This window comes from Lampris incognitus, chromosome 9 (assembly GCF_029633865.1).
Source record: "Lampris incognitus isolate fLamInc1 chromosome 9, fLamInc1.hap2, whole genome shotgun sequence".
Lineage (NCBI taxonomy): Eukaryota > Metazoa > Chordata > Actinopteri > Lampriformes > Lampridae > Lampris > Lampris incognitus.
In genome coordinates this window covers 59034635-59052921 of record NC_079219.1, presented here as the reverse complement: position 1 = coordinate 59052921, position 18287 = coordinate 59034635, and positions in this window count along the sequence as shown.

The window sequence follows — 18287 nt, the reverse complement described above, 5'->3', positions numbered from 1 at the left end:
CGCTAAACACTGCGCCACCGCGCCGCCCCTTCTGTCATTCAGCAGTCAAAAGATTCAGATTTTTGCATCTTTTTTTTTTCTTAGAATAAACTCCATTCCTGTCAGTTTGACGGAAAGAACGGTTTGCTGGGCCTTGTAAGTAAAGATGGTGTCCAGACGAGGGCGCTGTTTCACATCGGGTTTCTGGCCAACAGTACGCGCACTGCATGACAGGGACGTCACGTACAAGACACGCCCACATCAGTACAAGAAACGCCCCCTAGTACAAGATCACCCCCCCCTCCCTCCGCCGCGCTGAGGTTAAGGTTAGGGCACGTGATGTGGGAGTCCTGCTCCAAATGACGCCCCCTACAGGCTGGAATATTACGTGTTAAACATACCAAACAAGACATTTCTAAGAGGTTATTTGCTCAAATGCACAACACGCGTGTTGCGTTTGCGCCTTAACACGCAGGGTTTGGTGGCGTCGACGCGTAAAATGCGCGATGACGCGTAAACAACTTTATTCGAGCTTCCGGTTCGTGACGTCAGCCTCTCTGGCCATGCTGCGTCACAGCGTAACACGTGGTCACATGACTGTGGGACTCTGCTCTGCAACATGCCACGACGTCTCCCTCGTCAGGTTTACTTTAAAGAGTAACACATATATACAGTCCAATAACCAGTACAGGTGTTGTACAACAACATCCAGGGACAACGCAGTTTTATATCCAACAGTGGGAACCCTTTACATGCGTTCAGTCAACCTCCGTGGAGCCTTTGCTGCTCCACCAGACCCGCGTGGCTCAACTGGTTCTGGAGTGTGTACCGGTGTTGTCTCCACCAAACCTGCGTGGCTCAACTAGTTCTGGAGTGTGTACCGGTGTTGTCTCCACCAGACCTGCGTGGCTCAACTGGTTCTGGAGTGTGTACCGGTGTTGTCTCTACACCTACCGTACTGGGTAATGTAGCATTGTGTGTTTGAGGAGCAGCCTCACCCTGCTGTGTCTCCTCTGGCTCCAACTGTGGCACATGTAGTTAAATACAAGCCCCCACGAACCAGCAGCCATTTTGAGGTCAGTGCGCGATTACTGGCCAAGCTCAGTACTGCAGTTTGGGGCCGGAAAGAATGTGTGGAATGTGCTTGTGAACGCGCTGGCCCCAGACTGCGCACTCCATGGCCCCAGCCCGGCCCAGCCTGCGCGCTCCATGGCTCCAGCCCAGCCCAGCCCAGCCTGCACACGCTCCGTGGCCCCTGCCCGGCCCAGCCCAGCCCAGCCTGTGCGCTCCTAGCTAGGTGTCCCCGCCGCAACACCACGTCACAGCCCCCTTTCCCCCAGTCAGTGGCAATTACACAGGTGCACTTGAACTCGCTTGAGGATACAGAGAGAAGAAAGCCGAAAATGCCTACTTGTGCTGCCTCCAACCGCACGACCCGAACTGAGACGAAGATTACGTTGTACCGGTAAGTGAAATTTTATTGGCAAAAAGTAAAATGTCGCTAAAGTCGTCATTTCAAAGCGTGCCCGGCATGCTAGCTAACGTAGGCTAAGTTGTTAGTGCCAGCTAACGTAGCCTAGGTTGTTAGTGCTAGCTCACGTAGTGTAACCGGTTATTTTCTTGCCCGGTGCGGGATTCGATACGGGGGGTACTGCACCACAAGGCGACATCACTAACCGCTCGGCTAAAGGGTCAGACCCGTTAGCTAGGGGCTAACGTGTCTTATTAGTAGTTTACAGTAGGCTAGCTTGTTCGTGCCAGCTAACGTAGGCTAGCTTGTTCGTGCCAGCTAACGTAGGCTAGCTTGTTCGTGCCAGCTAACGTAGGCTAGCTTGTTAGTGCCAGCTAACGTAGGCTAGCTTGTTAGTGCCAGCTAACGTAGGCTAGTGTGGTGACCCACATCCATATAACGAGAGACATTCACCTAAGAGGACGGTGTACCTTTAAGGGAAGAGGCGAGGGGTCAGATAATGACTTCCGCTTCCGGTTGACAGTTCAGTGTCGTTGTCGAACGTATGACATGCTAAGTTGGAGCTAGTAAACTACCTCGACTACGTCTACTCTCACGTCTCCTTTCTCGTTGTTTTCTAACTCCACACTAGCTTGTTAGTGCCAGCTAACGTAGGCTAGCTTGTTAGTGCTAGCTAACGACCCTCACACTCTGTTGACTTGACTAGGACTATTCTCACACTGTAACATTACACAGAATCTCATCCAATGCAAACATAATGAATTAAAGCTTTATTGTTGATTAATCTTTTCAAAATGCACGTTTACGCGAAGAAACTAACGTTATAACATTGCGTCATCAATTAAATCGTTCCTCAGTGCTAGGCTAATGGTGCTAGCCAGGTAACGTCAGGTGCCTCGCTTTTTGAATGCGTCGATATGAAAGCTGGTTCCTCAGACAAGTAACGTTATAATTACATTTACTGGATTAACGTAAACGTTTCTTTTGGACTATGCTGTGATTAGTGTAAACTACTAATAAGACACGTTAGCCCAAAGCTAGCTAACGGGTCTGACCCTTTAGCCGAGCGGTTAGTGACGTCGCCTTGTGGTGCAATACACTCCTTATCGAATCCCGCACCCGGCAAGAAAATAACCGCTTACATTGGTGTATCAAGCGCTACCATTTATTGTGAGTAGTTTATTCTGTGTGCTTTTGTGATTGCTTTTGTGAAGCTTTTCCTGACAAAAATCCACCTTAGAACATAGGCTACGCAAATATGAAATGTGCTGTTCCAACAGTAGTGTAACGTGCATGGATAAGAAGACACGCTGGCCGCCGGCTGGCGGGTCTGACCCCTTAGTCGAGCGGTTAGCGATGCCTCCCGCGGTGCGGGCGATACGGGTTCGCGTCCCGGCCGCGGCAGTTCCTGTGGTTGCGTTGTCCCCCGACTTCGCTACCGTATTTTACCATAACGTTACAAATGTATCTGAAGTTAGGTAACGCTTTTAAGATTGTTGTAGTGGTCTCAGACAGCACATGTCATCAGATGTTATTCAGTGACTCTGGGAGCGCGTGCATGCAGGCTGGGGCCGGCGGGCTCGTGCAAGATCGAGCACATGGACGGCGCCCAGACGTAGGTTCCTAAATAGGTTCCTAGAGGTAGGTGGTGAATTAAATGGCGAATTAAAAAAGAAAAAAAAAACACTCAGATGTCAAAACCTGACAATATACGGAGATGATTCCGACTTTGGTTAGTAGCCACAAACAATTTGCTTTCTCGTAATTATTGTCTCTTTCCCCATGCTGGCGGACGTGAAAAAGTCTTTTTGGCCCCAGGTGCAGTACCGAGCTTGGTCCCTATTAAATGCGCTACTGAGCACGGGCTTCATGCGCCATTGAGCAACTTTCATAGGAATGAATGGGGGGGGGGGGCGTTCCCCGTAGTGTATCCAGTCTATAATACATCCATGAGTGAATGTCTCCTATTTCTCCTATAAGTGACCCCTTCAGGTGTCATGACATCATATGACCTTGGTGCCACACCTTTCACTACACGTGCCTCAATGTTCCAACTTTTCCCATCATGCATCTTAACTCTGTCTTTTGGAGAGGGAGTGCTCAGGTGCTCTCGCCCCTCTGTCAGAGTACCTTTTTTGATCACACTTCTTTTTCATTTTGGCATGAAGCACCTTGTCGCTACCCTGGTCTGCCTCTGTTTCTATAAACACCGGTAGCCTTGTTTTAAGTTGTCTGTTGAACAACAGTTCTGCGGGTGACTGTCCATCGGTCAGTGGTGTGGCTCCGTACTTTAACAGAGCAAGATAAGGACCAGAGTCTGAGTCCACTGCTTTCTTGATCAGCAGTTTGACTATTTTAACTCCATTCTCTACCAGCCCGTTAGACTGCAGGTATAACGGACTAGATGTGACATGCTTAAATCCGTATTCCTCAGCAAAGTCTCTGAAGGCTTGACAACTAAACCGAGGTCCGTTGTCTGTCTACTGTACTGTATCGGGTAGTCCATGGCATGTGAGGAATGACTTGATGTGTGTCATCACAGTACTGGCGGGGGTGTCCTTCAGTATCGCCATCTCTGGGTAGTGAGAATAATAGTCCGCTAGTATCACATAGTCCTTGCCATACAGTGTAAAGAGATCTATCCCAACTTTACTCCACAGTGTCAGCTTTTCATTTTTCTCAACCCACATTAGCGTTTTGTGCTGTTTATTTCTGTATTTTAAACAGGTTTCACATGTTCTGACTGTGTCCTCTATTGCACTGCTCATCTTGGGCCAGTATAGAGCTGCTTTTGCCCGCCTTTTGCATTTGTCCATCCCCAAATGGCCCTCGTGTATTCTTTTTAGCACGTCTTTCCGTAACACTTCTGGGACCACTGTTCTAGAACCTCTGAATAAGACTCCATCTATGACTGACAACTCATCCATGAGATTGCCATATGGCGCAGGGAATGAATTTACTGGCCAACCACATTTTATGCCTTTCATTGTCTTTGGTAGGATCTCATCAGCAGCAGTAGCTTGAGACCTTTTTTTCCACATTTCGTCGGAGACTGGGCAGCTCTTTCTGACTAGATTCACATGCAGTTTCATTTCGTTCATACTTGACATTTGGTTCAGTACCGTCCTACGCCGGGGAAAGGGTGTCTGCCACTGGCAGTTCTTTGCCTGGGCTGTACTCTAGCACTAGGTCATGTTTTTGCATGCTCAAAAATAGTCTTTGGACCCTGGGTGGTGTGTTCACCAGCCCTTTCTTGGCAATGGTGACTAGAGGTTTATGATCAGTCTCTGCCCACTGTTTTACCATATATAAATACATGGAACTTCTCACATGCATATGGCAGAGGAAATGCCTTTTTCTATCTGCGCACAGTTACATCCTGCTGCTGTAAGAGCTCTAGAGGCACATCCTGCAGGTCTCCATCGGTTGCGGTACTGCTGTAGCAACACTGCTCCTAAACCTGACTTAGAGGCATCTGCTCAGATTGTAGTTTTGCCTTTTTCTTCATAAAACCTCAGGACTGGGGCTTCCATGATCAGTTGTTTGAGTTCCTCAAACTCTTTTTTGTGATTACTATTCCAACACCAATCAGTGGTGTTGCATAACGAGCTTCTCATTTGTGCAGTGTGCAGTTAGATTAGGGCCAAATTTGCCTACATAGTTTACCATGCCTAGGAAACGTTGTACACTCTCTTTGTCTGTAGGTGGCAGCATGTTCTTGATGGCCGTCACTCTGCTCTGGACACCATCAGCTGTTACCACCTCACCTAAGTAAGTGATTTTAGTTTTTCTGAATTCACTTTTTTTTTGTGTTTAGTTTCAACCCATGTGATCGCGCAGCTTGTGATGCTTGCTCTAGCCTAGCTAGCCTAGCATCCTGTTCTTCAGTGGTAGAACCAGAAATCAACATGTCATCGACAAACCCCAATTCCAATGAAGTTGGGACGTTGTGTAAAAGGTGAATAAAAGGTCATATTAAAGTTTATCAGCTTGAACATTAAATATCTTGTCTGTGTAGTGTATTCAGCTGAATATAGGTGGGAAAGGATTTGCAAATCATTGTATTCTGTTTTTATTCACGTTTTACACGACGTCCCAACTTCACCGGAATTGGGGTTATAGACTTTTGGGATTTGTTGTATAGACATTCACAGACATGTTGTAAACACCTTTTACTGTCTGGTGATGACGTAGGTGTGGATGCGCGCGCATCTAGGCAACGGAAGTATGGCAGAGTTAGCTCGTCTGTCAAACTATGCAAGAGGATTAACGACCAAAGATCGTGAAAGTTACTTGAATAAATGAACTTTGGCGAACGGCAACCCACTTGCAGATCCGTGTGGTATTACCGAGTGGGTGGAAGACGTTACTAAGGGGCCTCATATCCAGTGGCCAGATATATATATATATATATATGTGTGTGCCTTTCCCTGTGTGTGTGTGTGTGTATATATATACACACACACACATATTTGGTGGAGAAACCGAGCGTATACACAAGAGAGAAGTTGCAGGCATACAAGTCACTGGATGCTTACAACTATGTTGTCTGTGGTCACGTACAAAATGTAAAACACCATGACACAGACTCCGAGTTCTGTGTCCTGAAATCCCAAGTCTTGCCAAGTCAAAGACAAGGACACAAGAAGACGGCCATGTAGGCATGGCTCATCATAAACAAACCCGAGAACTACGTCCTCACAGCCAGGTGTAGCTGCATGGCAGGGTGAGTATTTGTTGTCCTGCTGCTTTTCTAGTTGGCTCAGGGTTCATGATGTCGGCCTGGTTGTTGTGCAAACATGAAATCTGCTTCTGTTTTACCGTCATTTTCTCCCCTCGTCACATCAAAATGTGCCTTTCCCTGTAACTCAGTCATGATAAACGGGGCAGGAAATTCATATTATCATGACCTACACACAGTGTCTGGTTGATTCAGAGTTCCAGCTGTGGATGTTATTCATCTGCGGTGGAAAAATGTGAAATTATATAGTAGAATTCACAGTCTTCTCAGCCACAGCCTAATTTTGACTGAGATTAAGTGTTAATCGCAAGCCCTGGTCATCAAATTAAAACCTGGGTCAGACTCGGGTCATGCTGCAGCCATGCAGCAACAATGTTATTTAAAGTGGAGCTCTGTGTGTTAGGATGGGGAGGACAGAGAAAGCAGCAGTTACAGCTGAAGCATGTAGTGTGTGGAAAGACCTAAGCAGGAAAGATGTCCAGCCAGCTCCACTTGGGGGAATCAGCTTCCATAAACCGAAGAGGCTAGGTAGGCAGCTCCCAAAACTTCTAGGAGGAACAGTCAAACCAGGAGGCATGTGATAGTTGACAGAGGCTAGAGAAGTTTCCTTTTGTCATTGTGCATTTCATTCATTTTCAAAAGTTCTGCTGCATCTTGTAACACCATAAACTACCCTGAAAACCGAGCTTTTTTTATAATACAGAGATGAAAATCATAAAGACGTATAGACACGGGGTCATTTCAATGTATTTGTTTGACCTTTACCTTCAGATGATTTATTCTGGAAATCAGATTGTCTAGTTTCTATTGTGTACGGTTTCTGTTTTAATGCTCTGCTTCATGACTTCAGTAAAAATGCAATCAAGATTCATAAAATCTTGAAAAAAATATTATTCAGCATAATAATTGTCTTCTTGTTGCCCCGTCATCATTTTCATTGCTAGACCCGGTACTCAGTCAGATTACTGGGTCTGGCAATGAAAACCTCTGTGCAGTCTATTCTGCACCGGCATCTTTTAAGGTTTCGCTTGAAGATTTTCGGCAGGTTCTTTAGTACAGCCCCCTTACTTGGCCGTTTAATGGGTGGCTTGAGGACTATGGCCATAGCAGGTATCCAGCTCCGACAATTATTTGATAAGGTGGTTTTTGATACCTTAAATCTATAGGCTAAACCAGTATTAGTTAGGCCCAGCCTTAATTTCATTAGCACAACCAATAGATGATCCTGTAGAGAGAGGCTTTGGCCAATTCTTCCTACACGGTCTGGTATTTTTGCACACAGCCAGTCAAAGATAATGGAGGTAAGTCCTGTGGAAAAAAATCAGTTGTCCCATGTTGAACTTAATAGTGGCATAGGAAAACGTAGAGTTTTGCAGCTCCTCTTTAAGCTTCTCATTTTCAGCCCGTAGTTTTTCACACTCCTGCTGCAGGTTGACATAGTCCTTCTGAAGCTGAGGGTACCTCAGGTTCAGGTCTTCATATTCTGTCCCTGGGACTGGGATGTCCTGTTCAGCTTTAACAGAAAAGCCAACAGTTAAGATATGCCGGCACAAGCTCACAACAAATATATCTCCTTACCAGGACAGTGATCCATGCTGCTGACTTGTGCTGGAGTTTCAGAAGGAGCAGGCTGATTGGGTGGAGTGTAAACCCTTTCATCTCGTCTCCTCTTCCTATGGTACCTTAACATAAAACAGCTAAATTAATGAACAGCAATACTGATCAGAGGCCATATTACAGGACATTCCTAACTTGCAGATCCTATCTTAACTGTTTGGTTACGTTTAGATATTAGGTTATGATTTGCTTAATACCAGCTGGAGAAAACCCCTATCTTAGACATCCCTATCTTCACTTTAACCTTAAGACGGTCAGTATTTCTTCACAGGCGCGCTACCGTCAGTAGCTACCCTCAGTAGCTACCCTCAGTAGCTACCGTTAGCTCCATTAGCATAACAGCAGTCGTTGTTCTGCCGCCTCCCGTTTCACAACCGCCGAGTCGGAGGCGAGTTCGAGTGCTCCCGGTACCGCGTGTCATTTCTTACTGACGTAACGATACGGCTCGCTGGTGTAGTTAACAACTTTATTCATGCTTCCGGCTCGTTTACATCAGCCTCTCCGGCCATGCTTGTACCCTGCGCATGCGCCCTGCGCGCTGTGTGCGCTTCGCAACACAGTCACATGGCCGCTTGACTACTCTGCAGTGGCCGCAGTGTAGAGCGCGAGATGCGTGTTAACACGTAATATTTTGACGCCTTAACACAACAAATATGGACCCGTTAACACGTGGTGTTGATTTTCTACACCTTGAGACGTCTCGGTTTGGTGTGTTAACACGCACAGACCTGCTGCCACAGAGGGTTGATCCGTGTTAGAAGGGAAAAGGATGGAGAGTATGGACCAGAGTGGTTACTATCAATCAATCAATCAATCAAGTTGCATTTTATATATAGGGGGAATCCAGGTAACGTGGGACACTTTTTGGCAGATGCCCCAGGAGACTTCCAAAAAACAAAAAAACAAAAAAAAAACCTTTTTACCTACTCGTGATGTTTCTATCAGTTATTTTGGACAATATTGTGGTGAGGCCGGGGGGGGGGGGGCAACCACAGGAACTGCCGCGGCCGGGACGCGAACCCGAATCGCCCGCACAGCGGGAGACACCGCTGACCGCTCAACCGGACCCTTTGGTCGAGCGGTCAGCGGTGTTTCCCCCCCCCCCCCGAATTCGCTACAATATGAACATTTCATGTTGAAAGTAAACTGGAATACACAGTAGTTTAGAAGCTATACACCCTATACCAGGGGTCCCCAATTACTTTTCATAGCGGGCCACTTTTAGGGCCACTTTTAAAACCACGGGCCACTCAACCTCCAGCAGCATGTTGTTCGTTAGTTTGTTTTGGTGTCGATACGTTGCAGGTATTATAATTTAGACAGAGATTTTTCATCTATTTTTCGATATATTACTAGTCTTACTTTTACTAAGAAATTAATTCTTTTATTTTTTTTTTGGTAGGGAAATCAAAAAAATTCAACCTTCTGGCATTTCTCCAAAAATTCTCGCGGCCCATAAATCAACCCGTCACGGGCCGGATGTGGCCCGCGGGCCGCCTATTGGGGACCCCTGCCCTATACCATACCACGACCCCCTCTCTTACGCAGGCAGTGTGTTCCGGTGTTCGGCGTGTTTGGTCAAGTGGGCCACCCGTTGTTCTTCATTAAAAATAACTTGACATAGCTTGGTGATGGCAGATCCAGTTTAGCGTTGGGTTGCCACCTCCATCAAATAGGATGTTTTGTTTGGCTGTAAACCGGTGCCCTTAGAGGCACCCAGAGGCCCCTGAAACCGGCATCCCTTTAAACTACAGTCCTCACCAGGGCACAACTAAATTATAATACACTAACAATTAAAATATACTTAGACCTGACAATCAATGGGGGGCCTGCGATGGCACAGGGGGCTACAGCGCTGCTCTGCACATCTTTGCGTCATGCGGCTGGGACGTCCGAATCCCAGCCGCTCGGTTTCCAACCACGGCCCGAGGTCCACGTGGGTGGGGCATAACCTCGCCAGCCTCACCCGGGGATAGAGGGGTTTCACCGGCCCCCGCTGAAAGTTTACATTATTTTTTGCTGAAACTGTAAACATACAGCAGTCAGTCAAGCCATCCATTAAACGAAAATATATACACAAAACAAACACAATAATGCCAACAGAGGAAGGATAGAAAAAGTATATAACTAAATAACAAATAAATAAAGTAACTTAGTGACAGACTTCTTTGACCCCAAATGGGAACAGCCGAAAGTAGTAGTAGTAGTAGTAGTCGTAGTAGCGACAGAATTCTTCAGTTAAAGTAGTAGTAGTAGTAGTGACAGAATTCTTCAGTTAAAGTAGTAGTAGTAGTGACAGAATTCTTCAGTTAAAGCAGTAGTGGTAGAAGTAGTAGTAGTCGTGACAGAATTATTCAGTTAAATTAGTAGTAGTAGTAGTAGTCGTGACAGAATTCTTCAGTTAAAGTAGGAGTAGTAGTAGTAGTAGTAGTAGTGACAGAATTCTTCAGTTAAAGTACTAGTAGTAGTCGTAGTAGCGACAGAATTCTTCAGTTAAAGTAGTAGTAGTAGTAGTAGTAGTGACAGAATTCTTCAGTTAAAGTAGTAGTAGTAGTAGTGACAGAATTCTTCAGTTAAAGTAGTAGCAGTAGCAGTAGTAATAGTAGTAGTAGTCGTGACAGAATTATTCAGTTAAATTAGTAGTAGTAGTAGTAGTCGTGACAGAATTCTTCAGTTAAAGTAGTAGTAGTAGTAGTAGTAGTAGTAGTGACAGAATTCTTCAGTTAAAGTACTAGTAGTAGTCGTAGTAGCGACAGAATTCTTCAGTTAAAGTAGTAGTAGTAGTAGTGACAGAATTCTTCAGTTAAAGTAGTAGTAGTAGTAGTGACAGAATTCTTCAGTTAAAGTAGTAGCAGTAGTAATAGTAGTAGTAGTCGTGACAGAATTCTTCAGTTAAAGCAGTAGTGGTAGTAGTAGTAGTAGTAGTCGTGACAGAGTTATTCAGTTAAATTAGTAGTAGCAGTGGTAGTAGTAGTAGTAGTCGTAACAGAGTTATTCAGTTAAATTAGTAGTAGCAGTGGTAGTAGTAGTAGTCGTGACAGAATTCTTCAGTTAAAGTAGTAGTAGTAGTAGTAGTGACAGAATTCTTCAGTTAAAGTACTAGTAGTAGCAGTAGTAGTGACAGAATTCTTCAGTTAAAGCAGTAGTGGTAGTAGTAGTAGTAGTCGTGACAGAATTATTCAGTTAAATTAGTAGTAGTAGTAGTGACAGAATTCTTCAGTTAAAGTAGTAGCAGTAGCAGTAGTAATAGTAGTAGTAGTCGTGACAGAATTCTTCAGTTAAAGCAGTAGTGGTAGTAGTAGTAGTAGTCGTGACAGAGTTATTCAGTTAAATTAGTAGTAGCAGTGGTAGTAGTAGTAGTAGTCGTAACAGAGTTATTCAGTTAAATTAGTAGTAGCAGTGGTAGTAGTAGTAGTCGTGACAGAATTCTTCAGCTAAAGTAGTAGTAGTAGTAGTAGTAGTGACAGAATTCTTCAGTTAAAGTACTAGTAGTAGTCGTAGTAGCGACAGAATTCTTCAGTTAAAGTAGTAGTAGTAGTAGTGACAGAATTCTTCAGTTAAAGTACTAGTAGTAGTAGTAGTAGTGACAGAATTCTTCAGTTAAAGTAGCAGTGGTAGTAGTAGTAGTAGTAGTGACAGAATTCTTCAGTTAAAGCAGTAGTGGTAGTAGTAGTAGTCGTGACAGAATTCTTCAGTTAAAGTAGTAGTAGTAGTGACAGAATTCTTCAGTTAAAGCAGTAGTGGTAGTAGTAGTAGTAGTCGTGACAGAATTCTTCAGTTAAAGTAGTAGTAGTAGTAGTAGTAGTCGTGACAGAATTCTTCAGTTAAAGTAGTAGTAGTAGTAGTAGTAGTCGTGACAGAATTCTTCAGTTAAAGTAGTAGTAGTAGTAGTAGTGACAGAATTCTTCAGTTAAAGTAGTAGTAGTAGTAGTAGTAGTGACAGAATTCTTCAGTTAAAGTACTAGTAGTAGTCGTAGTAGCGACAGAATTCTTCAGTTAAAGTAGTAGTAGTAGTAGTGACAGAATTCTTCAGTTAAAGTAGTAGTAGTAGTAGTGACAGAATTCTTCAGTTAAAGTAGTAGCAGTAGTAATAGTAGTAGTAGTCGTGACAGAATTCTTCAGTTAAAGCAGTAGTGGTAGTAGTAGTAGTAGTCGTGACAGAGTTATTCAGTTAAATTAGTAGTAGCAGTGGTAGTAGTAGTAGTCGTGACAGAATTCTTCAGTTAAAGTAGTAGTAGTAGTAGTAGTAGTAGTGACAGAATTCTTCAGTTAAAGTACTAGTAGTAGCAGTAGTAGTGACAGAATTCTTCAGTTAAAGCAGTAGTGGTAGTAGTAGTAGTAGTAGTCGTGACAGAATTATTCAGTTAAATTAGTAGTAGTAGTAGTGACAGAATTCTTCAGTTAAAGTAGTAGCAGTAGTAATAGTAGTAGTAGTCGTGACAGAATTCTTCAGTTAAAGCAGTAGTGGTAGTAGTAGTAGTAGTCGTGACAGAGTTATTCAGTTAAATTAGTAGTAGCAGTGGTAGTAGTAGTAGTAGTCGTAACAGAGTTATTCAGTTAAATTAGTAGTAGCAGTGGTAGTAGTAGTAGTCGTGACAGAATTCTTCAGCTAAAGTAGTAGTAGTAGTAGTAGTAGTGACAGAATTCTTCAGTTAAAGTACTAGTAGTAGTCGTAGTAGCGACAGAATTCTTCAGTTAAAGTAGTAGTAGTAGTAGTGACAGAATTCTTCAGTTAAAGTACTAGTAGTAGTAGTAGTAGTGACAGAATTCTTCAGTTAAAGTAGCAGTGGTAGTAGTAGTAGTAGTAGTGACAGAATTCTTCAGTTAAAGCAGTAGTGGTAGTAGTAGTAGTCGTGACAGAATTCTTCAGTTAAAGTAGTAGTAGTAGTAGTAGTAGTGACAGAATTCTTCAGTTAAAGCAGTAGTGGTAGTAGTAGTAGTAGTCGTGACAGAATTCTTCAGTTAAAGTAGTAGTAGTAGTAGTAGTAGTCGTGACAGAATTCTTCAGTTAAAGTAGTAGTAGTAGTGACAGAATTCTTCAGTTAAAGCAGTAGTAGTAGTAGTCGTGACAGAATTATTCAGTTAAATTAGTAGTAGTAGTAGTAGTCGTGACAGAATTCTTCAGTTAAAGTAGTAGTAGTAGTAGTGACAGAATTCTTCAGTTAAAGTACTAGTAGTAGTCGTAGTAGCGACAGAATTCTTCAGTTAAAGTAGTAGTAGTAGTAGTGACAGAATTCTTCAGTTAAAGTAGTAGTAGTAGTAGTAGTGACAGAATTCTTCAGTTAAAGTAGTAGTAGTAGTAGTGACAGAATTCTTCAGTTAAAGTAGTAGCAGTAGCAGTAGTAATAGTAGTAGTAGTCGTGACAGAATTCTTCAGTTAAAGCAGTAGTGGTAGTAGTAGTAGTAGTCATGACAGAGTTATTCAGTTAAATTAGTAGTAGCAGTGGTAGTAGTAGTAGTAGTCGTAACAGAGTTATTCAGTTAAATTAGTAGTAGCAGTGGTAGTAGTAGTAGTCGTGACAGAATTCTTCAGTTAAAGTAGTAGTAGTAGTAGTAGTAGTAGTGACAGAATTCTTCAGTTAAAGTACTAGTAGTAGCAGTAGTAGTGACAGAATTCTTCAGTTAAAGCAGTAGTGGTAGTAGTAGTAGTAGTAGTCGTGACAGAATTATTCAGTTAAATTAGTAGTAGTAGTAGTAGTAGTCGTGACAGAATTCTTCAGTTAAAGTAGTAGTAGTAGTAGTAGTGACAGAATTCTTCAGTTAAAGTACTAGTAGTAGTCGTAGTAGCGACAGAATTCTTCAGTTAAAGTAGTAGTAGTAGTAGTGACAGAATTCTTCAGTTAAAGTACTAGTAGTAGTAGTAGTAGTAGTGACAGAATTCTTCAGTTAAAGTAGCAGTGGTAGTAGTAGTAGTACTGACAGAATTCTTCAGTTAAAGTAGTAGTAGTAGTAGTAGTGACAGAATTCTTCAGTTTAAGTAGTAGTAGTAGTAGTGACAGAATTCTTCAGTTAAAGTAGCAGTGGTAGTAGTAGTAGCGACAGAATTCTTCAGTTAAAGTAGTAGTAGTAGTAGTAGTGACAGAATTCTTCAGTTAAAGTAGTAGTAGTAGTAGTAGTAGTGGTAGTAGTAGTAGTGACAGAATTCTTCAGTTAAAGTAGCAGTGGTAGTAGTAGTAGTAGTGACAGAATTCTTCAGTTAAAGTAGCAGTGGTAGTAGTAGTAGTGACAGAATTCTTCATTTAAAGTAGCAGTAGTAGTAGTAGTAGTAGCGACAGAATTCTTCAGTTAAAGTAGTAGTAGTAGTAGTGACAGAATTCTTCAGTTAAAGTACTACTAGTAGTAGTAGTAGTAGTAGTAGTGACAGAATTCTTCAGTTAAAGTAGCAGTGGTAGTAGTAGTAGTGACAGAATTCTTCAGTTAAAGTAGTAGTAGTAGTAGTGACAGAATTCTTCAGTTAAAGTAGCAGTGGTAGTAGTAGTAGTAGTGACAGAATTCTTCATTTAAAGTAGCAGTGGTAGTAGTAGTAGTAGTGGTAGTAGTAGTAGTAGTAGTAGTGACAGAATTCTTCAGTTAAAGTAGCAGTGGTAGTAGTAGTAGTAGTAGTACTGACAGAATTCTTCAGTTAAAGTAGTAGTAGTAGTGACAGAATTCTTCAGTTTAAGTAGTAGTAGTAGTAGTGACAGAATTCTTCAGTTAAAGTAGCAGTGGTAGTAGTAGTAGCGACAGAATTCTTCAGTTAAAGTAGTAGTAGTAGTAGTAGTGACAGAATTCTTCAGTTAAAGTAGTAGTAGTAGAAGTAGTAGTGGTAGTAGTAGTAGTGACAGAATTCTTCAGTTAAAGTAGCAGTGGTAGTAGTAGTAGTAGTGACAGAATTCTTCAGTTAAAGTAGCAGTGGTAGTAGTAGTAGTGACAGAATTCTTCATTTAAAGTAGCAGTAGTAGTAGTAGTAGTAGCGACAGAATTCTTCAGTTAAAGTAGTAGTAGTAGTAGTGACAGAATTCTTCAGTTAAAGTACTACTAGTAGTAGTAGTAGTAGTAGTAGTGACAGAATTCTTCAGTTAAAGTAGCAGTGGTAGTAGTAGTAGTAGTAGTGACAGAATTCTTCAGTTAAAGTAGTAGTAGTAGTAGTGACAGAATTCTTCAGTTAAAGTAGCAGTGGTAGTAGTAGTAGTAGTAGTAGCGACAGAATTCTTCAGTTAAAGTAGTAGTAGTAGTAGTGACAGAATTCTTCAGTTAAAGTAGCAGTGGTAGTAGTAGTAGTAGTAGTGACAGAATTCTTCATTTAAAGTAGCAGTGGTAGTAGTAGTAGTAGTAGTAGTAGTAGTAGTGACAGAATTCTTCAGTTACATAAATGTTGTTCACTGACATACCTTTTTTGTTTGTTATGAAATTCAGAGATTCAAAGTAATATTCAATATCTATCAAAAATAATGTGAATAAAGGTCTTGGTTTAAGTATTCTGGCATTGTGAATATGAAATTTACCTAGCAAAATAAAAAGGTTTACCATGGTACATATATTTTTATCTTTCTATTCAAAATAAGTGACAATATTCTTACCTTCAGTACTAATCGCATGCAATGTTTTGCGAAACACACAACTCTCCGAGTCTCCGAAATTCAACACAAAAGGGACAACTGTAAAACAAATGTGTTATAACTTCTTGTTCAGTTTTGCAGAAAGAGCATTTGTTATCCACTTCTAAAAATCTTGAAATATATACATTAGTTGGATATAGGTTATGTAATAGTTCCAAATGTAATTCTCTAATTTTGTTTGTTATGAAGAATCTAAAAGGGCCACGCCACACCTTACGCCAATTCAAATGTCTGTCACTGAGCGTTCCAGAAACATGTTCCCCGTGGTCTTGTTTTCCTAGTATTGTACAAAGAGTTTCTGATATGTTTGTTGGTACATTTGTTGTTCATAACATCAATGCCATTTATATAAAGATTAAATTCATATATATATTACATTTATATAAAGATTACATTTATATAGATTACATTTAGATTAAGATTACATTTATATAGATTACATTTATATATATATACTACATTTATATAGATTACATTTATATAACCATTACATTTATATAAAGATTACATTTATATTAAGATTACATCAGTTTCCAGGTTATCAGAGTAATCCAGTAAACCAAGAACAACTATGAGAGCTCCAGGTTATCAGAGTAATCCAGTAAACCAAGAACAAGGCTGACGTTAGAACTTGTGTGACGGCTGGTCATAAAGCCTGTTCGTGTTTCACCTATGACCTCGTTTAGACCCTTCTTTAAACGCTTAGCAAAAGTCAATGAGACAATCTTATAATCAATGTTTAGGAGTGTAATAGGTCTCCAATTGTCTCTCAATAAATGGTCTTTCTCAGGCTTGAGGGTTAGTTATTAAGCCCTGTTTCATAGCTATGGACATTTCTTTTTTTAATAATGCATTCTTTAAATAATTCTATTAAGGGAAGTTCAATAATACCCCCCCCCCAAAAAAAACCCCAAATCGACAGAGAGCCCTTCAGAGCCTGGCGACTTTCCTCTTTTTCATTGGGTGAACTGCCTCTGAGATCTCCAGTCTGGTGATGGATTGTTCACAATTTATCTGAAAGTGTTCTGAGATAGAGGGTGTGAGTTCTTCAACTGAGTCAATAAAACTATCACAGGCACTATTCTGAGAGTTGTAAATGTTGCTGTAAAGTGAAGCACCATGTTTTGAGAGGTCCGGAGGGTTGGAAGTTATGTTATCGTTCATCTTAAGGGCAGGGATATTAGTTCTTTTGCGGTTCTGTTTCTCCAATGCAAAGAATTTCTTTCCGCCTAGTTCCAACCATCTCGCCCTGGACCTTATAAACGCTCCGTCAGCCATTTCACTGCACATGTTGTCTATGACCTCCTTCACTTTTTTCATTTTTATTTGTTCTTCCCCTGAAAGACGACCTTTGGTCATTAAGGTGTTTAGTTCATCCTGATGCTCATTTCTTTTGCCACGTTACTTATTTTTTAATTTCTTTGCTACATGTCATTGCTAATTTCCTAATTTTGAATGTGAAATATTGTGGCAGGATGAGGGAGCTGGGGGCGTGGTTTACGTCCCCGGGCTCTCTGGTGCAGGGTTGCTCCTGTTTCAGTTTGGCTTGTGGAGCTGAGGAATAAAATTCAAACTTCGTCTCCTGTGTTCTTCCTCACCCTGCCACAATATTCCCATTGTTGTGTGTGACTCATTTCATTTTTATTTAGTTATTTATTCATTTATTTTTTGCTGTTGTTTTCACTAAGTCACAAAATATATTGTCATTTAACAAATTATTTAATTTCCAAAAACCGAGCAAACTACTTGTCTGTTGTGTGGAGGCTACTGAATGGGTTGTGATTAATTTGTGATCAGACAAGAGGAGCACCATCATGAGAGGATTCTGGAACGAGCTGTATTCAAGAGGGAGGCGTAAACCAGCACAAGGCTTCTGTCGCTTTAAACCTGAAGTCGAACGCTGCGTCATAACTTGGGCAAACCGAGTTATAGTTTGCTTTGTAGGAATGACCAACTGTTGTGGGGTGTACATGCGAGGCAGCGGCGCAGTCTGACATCAACCTCACAAAGGGGGCACAGTTGCTGGTTTTGAGAATCTGCATCACGTTTGCATGGGGGCCGTGCCTATAGGACCCGGGTCCTATAGGGAGGACCCCTTTGCATGCGTGTCAGGCCCAGTGCAGTGCAGTGCAGTGCAGGCAGGCCGCGGTGTGCAGGAACGGCGGCTAAACGCTGTGAACGCCGCGGCCACCTGAGACTTGGCCAGCAGGGATTTCCTGTGAAACAGCGATGATCCTCCGAGGTGAAATAATGCCCTGTGTCAGCTCTATACAGCCCGTCCCGGTCTGCATGGCTGCACTCCGCTGCACAATAAACGCCCAGCAGCGGTGGCACTGATGCAGCCATTCTCCACGCGGTCCCTTATGGGCACGGATGAAGGATAACCGTGTCACTTCGGGGCCAGATACAAAAGCCTCTTTGGTGGGGAAGTTTGGACCACCTTGTATTGTTACCCCCTATAACACCGTGTGGACGTTATTTGCCGTTATGAGGGGCTCTGATGCTGCAGTGTACAAATTGTGCGCGCATCAGCTCCCTCTAGTGGCGGCTGGCGGAACTGCGTTGACGGTCATTGTCATTCCAGACAGCATCTCCCCATTGATCTTCACTGCAGCACTGGGGGGGAGCAGCACTACAGCAGAGGCTGGATGCAGCAGTGTGTGCACACATGTCGGGGTCTATTTGTTCTTACGGGCATATATGCAATTTTTTTTTTTATAATTGTTAGAGTGAGCAGGTGTGTGTGTGTGTCTGTTTGATAATATCATACAGAGGTTAATCAGGCAAACATCCTCAGTCAGAACATCATCTTATAAGACCAGAGTTGGGGGCTGGACGCAGCTGTGTGTGTGCGGAGTGGTATGCATGACTGCATGCATCC